Below are 10,578 nucleotides of genomic sequence, written 5' to 3'. Positions count from 1 at the left end.
GAAAAAGGTGTATTGGATTAAACTTTAAAAGCAGTGGTATAAAGGTGTCCTTCTGCTGCACGAATCACACCATAGAGATATATTAATCATACAGTAAACACATACGTGTCAAAAAGAAGATAATAGCCTACTATAAGCTCCTTTAAAAAGAAGTCAACGTTTGCATTGAAGTTGGAAAACAAACGCGAAATGACTTAAGTTACTTATTCCTATTCCGTCTTAACAACAACAATCACAAAAACAGCAATTAAAAAAAGATACTAATGTTTATATATATTATCTTGCAGAAGTGTTTATTTGTAGTACCTTTTCTATTAAGATTTGACCGACTGGCAAAAAGCAAAATATTAATTGTAAGGTGTTAATTTGTCCCAAAAAAAGTCAGATATTCCAGATGAAGTTTTACTAACCGTTTGCTGTTTATTACACTGAAATTATATATTCATGAATTTATAGGTCGTTAGTATTGGCAAAAATGATAAAACAGCGTCTTCAAATATGGTTATTATTTTATTTTTATTATTATTTTTATCGTTATTATTATTTATTATTATTATCATATAAGAAGAATATGGTAAGAAAATGCAGGAATTTTTGTTTTAAACTTTCAGTATTCTAAACATTGTATCAACAAAATTATGTAATTAACAATGTTCAAAACCTAAACAAACCGTGTAGGCTGCTTTAAGCAAGCTCAGTGAAGTAATAGAAGTGCGTTACCATGGAGAAACAATGAAGAATTCATATGACTGCAAATTATTTTGCGCTTTTACTCGTGATTGGAAAAAAAGGAGAATTTGACATTTGTATGTTGGGAGAAAACAACTAAGAAAAGTACTATGAAACCACTGGTAATTGCAAATCTAAATTTAATAACAAAAAGTGAAAATAATGTGGGAGTTATCAAAAATTGTCGAGCGTAAGTCGAAATATCCATTTATTCTTCTTCATCATTCTTTATTAAGTGAGGTAAATGCACGAAGACGTACTTTCAATTTAAACTTGTAATATTTTTTTCATATCTAAATTAGTTGTTATACTTATTTAAACAGGTTTTTCACGACAGAGAAACCGGCGCTAGATTTACCACGGCCCAATAAACAATAAGCATTGGTGACATAAAGTATGCGCTTGTACGGTATAAGGCACTTCGAAGAGCAGTGTTCTGGTTCATTTCCTATGCCTAGACATTGAATTTCCCTAGCCTACCGGTATATAGATATATATTTTACCTAGCCTAGCTGTATGGTGTGCAACGGGCAGTGTCGTAGTAAACACTAAACAGAATATTCATAGATGTGAAACGAATAAAACAGATGAAAAAGTGTTGATATTATTGCAACTCCAGTTTAGAAAAGTGTGGTTACGAAAATTCTAATCATTCCATCCGTGGTTATTGATTCTTCGGGATTTTTGTAAGCAGCGCTAAGGCACCTCGGATGTACGTTATAGTTAGCCATTTTATTTAAGTACAAAAATATGGAACAGTGGCATTAATCATAAGAAAATATTTATATGGTAGTTATTAAACTTACCATGGTCAATCTATAATGTGATGTGATCTATGGTCAAATTGGCCAGCCAGATGGGACAATTTTCGTATTCTAATGTACCAGTCTATATTGTTCACCCATATCATACTTCGACATTTTTGTACTGGCAGTATATGAACTGTTCCTTGCCGTTATCTGATAGAAGCAATATATTCATACTGTAAAACACTAGTGCTTTGAAGCAAAAATTAAAATAACAGAATAGAAACATTTGTACTAGTTAAAATGGGTAAATTGGGTATCAATTGCCTTAAATTTGACGTTACAGTGTTTAGACGATACAACTACTGGTTTTGAACTGGCCGAAGTGACATATGGTTTTTGTTGTAACCGCAAGCTTCCAACGGTCTAACTGCATGACCATGTATCGTATTAAGCAATGGTTTATACTGGGGAGACAGTTTCTGTGTATACACACGCCAGGTCTTGCATTGCTTAAACTGAGCGGACAGTTTATGTGTATACACACGTCATGTCGTGCATGGTTTATACTGAGGAAACAGTTTCTGTGTATACACACGTCATGCCGTACATGGTACATACTGAGGGGACCGTTATTGTGTATACACACGCTAGGTCTTGCATGGTTTATACTGAGGGGACCGTTTCTGTGCATACACACGCTATGTCTTGAATGGTTTACACTGAGGGGGCCGTTTCTGAGTAAACACACGAGTTGTCTTGTATGGTATACTGAGGAGCCAGGTCTTGCAATAAGAATTCAAATTCATGGTACAAAGACTAACTTCGTGAAATGGTAACGGAATAAAACCCCAACAAGACTATACGTGTTATCAAATAAAAAATATGTACACATAATGTTACATCCCTATTGACACACCGACCACAACTTTAAAATGGATGACGGAAGGCAAAACATTAAGTAATTTTAGGCATTTTCGATATCATTTTTAATTAATTGATGTGTTCCAAAAGTTAAGTTCTTTTATCCAATCAGATACAGCTTCTTATCGGTGTTTCGGTTAATAACTTTCCTATTTGTTTGTATGATGTAATAATATAGCTACACTCATTATTTGCTCGTAAAAATGTCACCTATCAACTGAGCAAGTAGTCTGTTGTTAATTCTCCTAAAATTGCTTCTCGGCCATTTGGCTAAGATCATGTGTAGTATCTGTTCCCTTTCGAGGGGAATGGTGATGCACACCTGACGATGATCACACAGTCACAGTCCCGATGCAAGGGGACTGGGCTTGAGAGCGGATCAGTCGTTCGGTAGTTTGGTTTTCGTGCCCAGGTTCTTTCCTGTGCGAATTTTTCTTAAAAGTATCTCCTAAAATGACATCAATGTTTTGTAGTTGACTGGAAGAGCCAATTAAAAACTTAGAAAGTAGTCACTCGAATATTAATTTTCTTCAAATATTAACTTCATCCCGATATGTGTAACTGCGCATATATGTACTCAATTTCTCACAATAAAGGTATTGCATTTGGATGCTATAACTACTTATAGTTATTCGTCTGGTAATAATAGCAGAAACCGAGTTGATTCCCAAAAATTGACAGAATACCGTTTTCTTCAAAATCATGGCAATTTTAGTTGTATATAGTTTCAAACAAACAACATCAAACAGTATATCTATGCTATTTCTAGTTTTACAACGGCGTCATCAATTTAATTTTTCGTTTATGACAAACGTTTTCAGGTTCTACCACCTTTATGAGGATTAAAAAGGAAACAAAGCTGAAACTGAATGGATTGCAGAAACCTGCAGGGCTTATAATTTCCATACTTGCCCTATATCAGTCCAGTGTCATGAAATTCTATCCTCAGCTCTTTAAAGAAGGCATTGACTCCTATAACAATATACCTCATACTCTGGTTTAAAAGTCCCAACTTATCCAACGGCTGCAGGAATTTTCATATCGGGCAAAGAATCCTAAATTGACCGCTCAGGTTTTTCGAGTGTTTCTTATGGCTGCTTATCGTATCTTATTTCTAGTGTGGTCACTAATCCTTGAAAACTTGGTTTAAAAATCTACAAATCTAACGCTTATTAATTAAAAGCGAAAATAACGTCTTTTTGCACATTAATAAAAGGTATTTAGGAACATCGGAACCCTATATCCCATCAGTCCCTTATTTTTTTTTTACATAGAAATAATTATTGAATACATATAAGTATAGCTAATAAATGTTGTTCATTCGAAATAGAACTGAAAATCGTTTTTTAAAAAAAATTGTGATTTTCTGTAGCCTATTGCTCCCTAGTATTTTTCAAACAATGTCAGTTGTAGCTGCAAGGGACCTTGAGTTTTGTTTTAGCTGTGTGGAAAAGTTGGACTAAAATATTTATGTTAAATAATATTGCAACGTGCACCAATGAAAGCTTATTGTTGAGTCCGTGTCATATTTATCGAAATCCGCAACGGTGCAAGAGGTTGTTAGCTTCCAATAGGAATATACGGTTGTGACTATATTTATGCAACAAATGTCTGTGTTATAATGAGATACATATCCACACCCTCGCTAGGAAATATGCATAAAAAATGTTCTTGTCTGTGAAGGATATATCCGTAGGAAGTATGTTCTTTTTGTTTATGGAAATGCATTTTCTATCCTTACAATGGAGACTAACTATGATAATAAGGTGGATTCATCTCATGAATTATTCATAGGGTCGATCTTAAACAAATCCCAGAATGCATCACAACATCTGTTAATTCTGGAATGGGAGAATAAATGAACGATCCATATACAGTATACAATACAGAACATGTGTACAGATGTGTTTACTGCTTGCTCGTCTCCTCGTGTTTCCCTAAGTACACAGGTCCACCCTACCGTGTTATTATATATACCTACACACTCACTTATAACAGTCTGCTTTCAGATACAACGCAAAATTAATGACGAGACCTTTAAGTGCATGTGATCTCAGAATTTTACAGTTTTTTTTTTTAACATTTGAAATGGTGACGTTTGGCAGATCTTTAATACAACTACGTCTTAGTTGAACGACGAAAAAAGCCAAAGTTTGCGAACTTAAACGAACTCTTGCCTCTCTTGAACGAACTCTTGCGAACTCTTACCTTTTTTGTGTGAATGTGTGTGTGTATTTACAAGTCTTCGTGTTAGATTTGATAGTTCAGCCACTTTCATTAACTAATGAGCCTCCTCTCTTTGTTTCAAAGGTATTTTATTATAATATTTTGACAAATTATTTGACAATAAACATTTAAAACGCACCATCACATTTATATTGTATCGATTGCGTCTGCAGGGCAGAGAAAGCTTACGTCATTAATAACATTTTTCGTTCGAAGAACCATTGCCAAACATAATCATTTCAAAATGCAATTTATTTTTGAAAAGGAATATCAGATAATGAAATACGTGACATGCAATGGTAATCTTCAATTAATCATAACATAGCGCATATCAGCAATGTATAACTAATCCCAAGGCCATCTTCAAAAGGGTATTCGTGATTTTGGCTTCCTTTCTGGCTTATAAATTATCATATTATCTCGTGATTAGAAAAGTACACGAAGCACGTAACACTCTTAAACACGTTTTGTTAAAGCAAGCAACAATCATCGTCTTCTGGTGTGCAATCTTTCCGAACCTATACCAAAAGTTTTGTTTATTCCCGCCTGGACTAGCATAATCTCTTATATTGCGAAAAACTGGCTGCGGAGATTATTTCTAAATGTAGTAGACCCCCCCCCCCCCCAACCTCTTCATTATAAGCTCTGTGCCAGACAACAAAGTTTAACTTTAAAGGATAGTTCAGAGGAAATATTTAATATTTGGATAAATGTGAGGGGAACACGTACTACATATGCATCCCGGTGAATATTGCGTCAATTCCTACGTACCATTTCCGAGTTACCAACATTTCAAGTTGACACGTTTCACGACAGAAGTGAACAGGTGTGATATATATATATATATATATATGTATATGTATATATATATATATATATATATATATATATATATATATATATATATATATATAATTTCGTCCTCCAGACATCTTTCATGATAGTAATAATCACAAATCAAAGGAGACCTTCAAAAAAATCAATTTCTTTTAATCTTACAATTTAGAAATAAAACATGACAAGCCAAGCAAATAGTATATCTCTCTAACGAAAAATTAAATACTAATTTATACTTGAATCTTTGCGTTAAGTTAATAACACGGAAATAAATTACTGCGGGGGTGTTCTATTGGGAAATATAACATAATTCAGTTGTAAGTTTCTCATATCTCCGAGCGAATCTTTCACACACTTTTGTTTGTATACAGAGCTACACCAGCAATCAACAAAGATTAGAGATTTTTTTCGGTATAAATCGCGGAAGTTGTCATTTCACAGAAAGAAAAGTTCATTTGTCTGTGATTTTTCCGAGGGCGATATAATTCTAAACGCTTTAAGCATAAAACTGCCGTTCGTTGACGCATACCTCTTGCAAAGTTTAACACATGCGAATGTCCTTCGCCAATAATTACAAAAATCGACACCTATAAGTGTAAAGTACTGGCAATAATGAGTTTATCGTACATCATGCATGCGTAACCCATAACTAACGGTTGTTTTGTGTGGAGAATGATATTTATTGAAGAGGACAAAAAAAAAAGTTCTCAGATTTGGATAATCAATCGAGAAATCTTTTTTTCCCCCTGCATTACTTTGAAAGGAACAGATTAAAATTCTATTGGGAGTTAATTCAGCTATAGGGAGTTTTTAACCCCCTGATTCATCGATGCATAAGTTAAGACTGATTCCTGGAAAGAAGCCACCCCAAGGGGGGAAGGGGGGACAAGAAGGAGTTTTTTGACCAAATTGCAGTTTTAAAGTACTAGGGACATCTAGCCAATCTTGACCTTGATATGTAGGTTCTGAAAACAAGGGGATAACATTACAGAAAATTAGGCAGTCACTCCCCCTTCACATCATCAAATTTGCATAATTAGCTAATGTTCATTCATAAATAAAACTAGAATTGAGAAAATACTTTCAAAATGGTCAATCTTTAATGGATTTTGATGGGAGACTGTTGCAGCTATTTTCATGAGTTATCATGCGTTTTATAGTGATTAGGACAATGTTGTTCATAAAGATGTCCGTAGACCTTTAAATCTCCCATGGTTAATCAAAGGAGAGCATTAAATCATTCTGAAGCTATCACACTTCACTGTTGTGTTTGTCGCTTTTTATCCTAATTATTATGTCTTTATCTTTCATAACACAGATGGCATGGTCTACATTCTGACCCCCCCCCCCTTCAATACTAGCTGGTCTCATGTTATCGAAGGTTCCCGCGGTATCCCACAGTTTTGGCAAACTGTCAGTGTATAGTTCTATTATTGTAATGAGGTGAAAACTCGGGACTGCAACAGCAACGTATACCATGGTTTAGTGTGTCATATATATATATATATATATATATATATATATACACACGTCCCTCCACACCTCCACCCACTGTCACACATATCTACTGTACCATGACGACTGCTTTTCTCCTTATATACCTCATTAAGTGACAAACTCATGCCACGTAACTGTCAATAACCTGGAGGGATTTCAAAATAATGTCACCTCGTTCTCAATAATTTGGTATGGATTCACGAAGAAGTCATTGTTACGAAAAATGTCATCCATTTTCAGGTTTAAATATACCGTCTGCAATGTTAATTCTCAGACGATTCCAGAATTTTGAGATCGGTGCTTTATCCAAACGAGAGGGCGTTTTCAGGGGGGCGACTCTACCACGTATAGAGACGTAGGAACTGAAAATCCCCCTCACACACGCACACACACAAAAAAAGTCAATGAGCAGACAACCGGAAGAAGAAGAAAAATCGTGCTATATTAAAACCTTACTTGCTTTGAATATTTGTCAACTTTAAATATCGAAATAAATGAAAGCAAAAGTCAGCAATACGATATAGATTTTTTGGGCAAATTTCGGGTGTTGGACTATTCTTATCTCGGAAATGTTTTCGCTTCATGAAAATTGTTCCTTTCGAACATTTCATTTGAATAACATTAAATAACATTCGAAGAGATCTGAGCAAAATGTGATGGTTATCAGCATATTGACAGATAGTCGACCAAACATTAAATGGTTAGGCTAAAGAATCTGTGTAAATTTTGAACGGTAGGTTTAAAAGGATCATGATGTTGATGTTATCGTTCCTATACGCTAATTTTTATACTAATTTTCTTCTTCTTCTTTTTGTCTTCTTCTTATCGTTAGTAGTCCATCAACAAAACAATCATAAGAAATTGTCAGTGAGGATCTACGACCACGATTAGACCCAATCACGTGACAGCGATCTCAAAACTTGAGGTAAGTGGTTATAAATAAGCAGTTCTAACCCAAATTTAAAGACGTACAAATGTACTAATGCACAAGCTACTTGTACAAATTCAGGTCAGATTAACCAAATTTGGTTTGGATGAAATCTGCAAAGTCCATGCTTTTTCTACTCTTGTTGATTTTTTAACCCATTGTGACGTTGTATCTGCTGCAACAAATTAAAGAAAGAATTGTACAGTTTTGTACTTAAGTCAATATATTCAGCATGGAGACAAAAGTTACGCAGACCATGTGCTTTAAAAAGAACTTAGCACGTGATTCTGGTATAAGTACCGCAATATTATGTATAAATATGCTGAAGGAGTCTGTACAAGCTCCTTTATGATAACATCGAAGAGGCAAATTCATCAACTATAACAAACTAATCTTAGTGACGACGTACACGTTAATGATTAAACCAACTCCCCAAAAGCTCACAATAATTTACGATATATCATACTTTAACTATTCGAGTGGCATATACCGGATCAAAGACTCAAGCGTGAACAAATCCCAAATGAAAACATAGAGTCACTATGTGTGACACAGAGCCACAGAGATAACATAGAGTCAAAAAGTAATATATATATATATATATATATATATATCTTTATTATTCTATCGGTTTATTTCCCTGGCTAACATGGTGGATTGTACATTTTTAACTACCGTGATGAAGTTTCTAACATAACGTAGGCTGGTTGTGCACGGGCATTTGATACCACTGATAATTGTAACAATGAGAATATGAAAAGAAGGGGGGGGGGGCAAAAAGGGAAGACATTGTACCTATAACTGCAACTGCGACGTCACATAACATTGACTCTGGTATGGCAGCGTCCCCTCCTGAAATTAATTTTCACAATGTCCCACCAAGCCGAATAAGATTTTACATAGCTGTATTTGGGGAGTTGTACAATCCAGTGGGTTCTATAATATTATACAAGGTATAAAAACCAGGATTAAATCTGCAATCACCTTTAATATGCTTTATGATTTGATGTCCTCGCATCAGGTCTGTACAATGTATGTAATTATTCCTCCCTTGCATTTCGCCCTTTTTTTGAAGATGAGGTGTAATATGAAAAGTTGTCTCGATAACGCAGAGGAGTGACGTCATCACTCCTTACGGTGTGCCGTGAGGGTAAAAAGCAATATAGCTATTTCTTTTCCAATTAAATCGGATTTCTTGAGCCGTAGAGAGAGAGAGAGAGATCTAATTTATCAAATACTTCAAACCTCGTTAAAAGAGTTTCCTTCCCGTTGGCTTGGAATCACGACGGTGAAGATCACATCTTTCAGCGTTCAATTTTAGTCAAAATTCACACGCTTTATAGTAAGAAAGATCGATAAGATTCTATAAAGCTATTACATTTGAAGTTAGGAAACACACGGGAGTAATTAACATCCTTATAAGTAACACACCAAGCGAGACGAATCTCGCAGGGAGGCATCGCTAGAACTGTTCGTTATCTAAAAACCCGACAATACGTTGTTTATTTTATTAGTGTATAATGTCATGACCTATATGTCGACTTTAAGCTTCCCGTGACAATTGTAAGAAACACGGTCAGGTATTTTTACCTTGGTTCGGTGATACACTTCGGGACGTCCACTCAAGGAACCATCACCTCATAACGGTTAACACCCTTATTTCACTAAAATACGAGCTATTTCTAATTTTGCTAAATATGTGATCATGAAATGAGCTAAGAACGTGCCTTATAATGAGTCCGTCCTTGTACTCACATTTGCTTGTACGTACTGGTACTCCAGGATGTGAACTCCTACTGGTATTCGGGTAATTTCAAAGTCTATTGTATTATAACAATAATTTACACACAGATTATACTCAATTAAATTAGGGATAACACATTAAAAACAGCTTAGCTGTCTCGCTAAACACTTGCTGTGAATAAACAGAAAGTATATTGTTATCGTTTCGGATGAATGTCACAAACAGGATTAAAAACAATGAGAAAATGAACGCGCTGATATTGCGTAACCTACCACACTATTATGATATATGTAACTAGGCCTAACATCAACCTGATTTGTTCTACTAGCTATCAAGTTCTGTGTTGCATCTACTATCAATTGGTCACTGGTCGTCTAATATAATCGATCAATGATAGGAAAGACAACATCGAATACCAATACGAATTTGTATCTGTATATGGAAAGGAATTGTGTGAGTAATTCGTTTGCAATTGTGGTCTCTTAGGTGAACCGACTATTGTGTGAAATGGGGTAAAAATTTCCAATGATTTTACAGACGCGTATACACCTATATCCTTGCGTCGGATGAGTAACATGAAATGTTTGAAATTAGTATTCTTTGGAAAACAGAGCAATATTTTGCTGCTATTTTTTAAACTAGTAGGTCATTAAAAAACGGCGAATTAAAATGTTGTTCGGCCGGACCTTTCATTTTGATCTGGACAACGACATTTGTAACTCGCCAAACTTGTTTTTACACAGCAGGAAGTTATAACTCCCTGGATCCGAGAGATGCAGGATGATGGCCCTGCCCCCCCCCCTCCCCCACCTTTGCCTCAAAAGGAGGTGTGTGTTTTTATTACACTAAAAATTATCGGCGCACATAATTTAATCAAAGCATGCAGGTACATTTATTACATTTTGTCTTCCACCCACTTGTTTCGGTATTGCTTTCCGTACATACCG

General features: G+C 35.2%; 1 long non-coding RNA gene and 1 pseudogene across 1 annotated transcript in view; both read left to right on the top strand.

The window, feature by feature from the left end:
• The window catches only part of LOC139975921 (uncharacterized), a 115,485-nt gene extending 107,601 nt beyond the window's left edge, over positions 1-7,884 (top strand). The window contains exon 3 of the long non-coding RNA XR_011795956.1: positions 7,795-7,884. This is a non-coding gene — a long non-coding RNA (uncharacterized lncRNA). The remainder of the gene's footprint in view (positions 1-7,794) is intronic.
• Positions 2,650-2,726, top strand: LOC139976571 (U2 spliceosomal RNA; annotated as a pseudogene).
• Positions 7,885-10,578: the final 2,694 nt, after the last annotated feature.

This window comes from Apostichopus japonicus, chromosome 11, assembly GCF_037975245.1.
Source record: "Apostichopus japonicus isolate 1M-3 chromosome 11, ASM3797524v1, whole genome shotgun sequence".
NCBI classification, from domain to species: Eukaryota; Metazoa; Echinodermata; class Holothuroidea; order Aspidochirotida; family Stichopodidae; genus Apostichopus; species Apostichopus japonicus.
This window is presented reverse-complemented; position numbering and strand designations above follow the sequence as displayed.